General features: G+C 33.2%; 1 pseudogene; it reads left to right on the top strand.

Moving 5' to 3' along the window:
• The first annotated feature begins 1,079 nt into the window (after positions 1–1,079).
• Positions 1,080–1,283, top strand: LOC129505734 (U2 spliceosomal RNA; annotated as a pseudogene).
• The last annotated feature ends 919 nt before the right edge of the window (positions 1,284–2,202 follow it).

Here is a 2,202-nt window from a genome sequence, read left to right as displayed (position 1 = left end):
TTTTCTCTTACTAATTCCGTTTCACCTACATTGATATCTTTACTGCTTTTCTAAACCAATAAAAATAATCCCACTTTACAGTCTTTGTGCTTCTGCCAAGAATATTTTTTCCCTGAGATATAAGCAAGACCTCTTTCTTACCTTCACTGAGGTTTCTGTTCAAATGCCGTCTCCTCAGAGAACCATCCATTGGCCATACCATCTAAACTAGAAGCCCATTATTTTTAGTGCTTTTATTTGGCTCTATGTTTATCTATACTACTATCATTACTTAATATCATACAATTTATTTGTGTTCAGTGTCTATATTCAACAACAAAATAAGACCTCATGATAGCGGCCACTTCACCTATTGTATTCAGTGCTATATCCCCTATGAATAGAACAGTGCATGATACATGGGAGTACTCAAAAATATTTATTGAATGTTGAATGCTAAATAATTTAGACACCATTGAACAAATAATCCTTTTCAAAAAAAAATAATAATCCTTTTCATCTGCAGGGCATCTCTACAAACACTTTTTACCCTCTTATTCACACTATTGATCTTATTGGCTATAACAGTAGTATGTAAGCATTAAAGAATAATTATAATTAATAATATAATTAAGGAATAAAACGTCAGCATTTTATTAAAAATATGTTTTTATATTTTTAGTATATATGTACAAGAATGTTCTCTCAGAAGTGAAATTGCTGGGTTTTAGGATATGTGCATGTTCAGCTTTAGAATAATGCCAGATCACTTTCCAAGTGGTCAACCAAATAGTTTATTCATACACAGGAATATAATACAATGGGAAAGTAGATGCATTCAATTGATAATGCAGCAATGTAGATGAGTCCTCGGAAAGTTATGTTAGATAATAAAAGCAAGCCTCCAATCACTGTTTATGATATGTTTATATAATTAAGGAAAATGAAATAATATATTTCAATGGTACATACATGTGCTAAAAGAAAGACAAATGGAAAACTCTGGATAGTGTTTAACTGGCTGGGGTGATCATTTCTCAGCCTTTTAGCTAAGAATAGTAACCAAGTGTAGTAACCAAGTGTAGTAACTGGCTGGGGTGATTGCTTCTCAGCCTTTTGGCTAAGATCAAGTGTAGTAACTGGCTGGGGTGAAGCAGGAGGATGGGATCCAAGTGGAACATGGATAACTTCAAAGGAATCTGTCATATTTTATCTCTTAAGCTATACAGTGGATTTATGAATATTCGTTTTATTTTACGTTATATAGTTTATATATGCTACACTTATTATTTGTATAAATAAAATATAGTATACTATTTTAAGTATATAAGTTTTAGTTATTGAGCACAAAGTGTTCTATCACTTTCATATTTAGTTTGTCTTTAGTTCTCACAAACAATCTGAGATGAAAAATTAATAATAATAAACAAATGGAAAAAATCAAAGATGAAAGCAGGAATAGGAAGACCCCCTCACTTAACTATACCTCATTTTTAAAGCCAAACTACCCCCCTTCCAAATTTTGATGATATTAGATACAAAGTTGTCATGGAGGCAGAAAACAGTTACAAAAATCTATTTATAAGATGGAAAGCATGGCCCCTATATTGAATAATAAAAGCCTCACAAAAGTCATTAACAAAAAACAGTGGTCACTTTATTTGTTCATTTGCTCTTCTTCATTGAGAAAGCTAACAGAGCGATACTTTATTTTAAAATATCGCTTTGAAATACTTTCCACACATGGCCAGTAACAGATATATATCCCCTGAAGACATCAAGAAGCAGGACACATTTTTATTCAATTCATTTATACACAGGAGAAGAGAAGAAACTATGGTTTCCGTAGCTCTTTTCTAGTTAAAAAAAAAAAAAAAAAGTTCCATGATTCTAATAGTTCTAGGACCATAGCAACCCAGGTTTTGGATTTGTGGGTGCTGACCAGCACCAAAAGTGCTGAAATGATATGGAAATCCTGGTTTAACTTTCCCTATGCAGTGTGGGAGAAAGGTCCTTGAGAGCCCGTGAATAAGACTATTATTGTTATTGTTGTTATTATTATTTCTCAGAATCAAGTAATTAGCTTATGAAAGTCCTCAGACCTCGTGGAGGGGCACCTGTTTTTCATCTTAGATTCAGTCTCCACTACCACCAGCACTCACTACCTTTTAGCACTGGGGCTAAGAAGCAACTCTGCTATCTAAGCCGTTTTTACATGTCCCT

Source organism: Nyctereutes procyonoides, unplaced genomic scaffold, assembly GCF_905146905.1.
Source record: "Nyctereutes procyonoides isolate TBG_1078 unplaced genomic scaffold, NYPRO_anot_genome, whole genome shotgun sequence".
Classification (NCBI taxonomy): domain Eukaryota; kingdom Metazoa; phylum Chordata; class Mammalia; order Carnivora; family Canidae; genus Nyctereutes; species Nyctereutes procyonoides.
Note: the sequence above shows the minus strand (reverse complement) of the source record. Positions and strands in the feature narration are given on the sequence as shown.